This window comes from Haliotis cracherodii, unplaced genomic scaffold (assembly GCF_022045235.1).
Source record: "Haliotis cracherodii isolate W230 unplaced genomic scaffold, xgHalCrac1.p SCAF_16, whole genome shotgun sequence".
NCBI classification, from domain to species: Eukaryota; Metazoa; Mollusca; class Gastropoda; order Lepetellida; family Haliotidae; genus Haliotis; species Haliotis cracherodii.
Window position 1 is genome coordinate 26,651,612 of NW_027266271.1, and position 231 is coordinate 26,651,842.

Sequence of the window (231 nt, forward strand, 5' to 3'; positions counted from 1 at the left end):
GAGAGAGGTAAAAAAAGGTATAAATTAAAAATCAGCCAAGTTTCTGAACCCTGCATGAACCCGAAGCAGTTGATAAATACCCACCTAACTGGGACACATTTGGTTTGCTTCACCGAAGGCAGAGGACCATTTTATCAGTTGCCTTGGATGGACGCTAGACGACGGACCTGTATGGTTCTAGTTTGGTGTGTGTTATAAGGAGCAAGGTGACTGTTCATTTTGCACACCAAC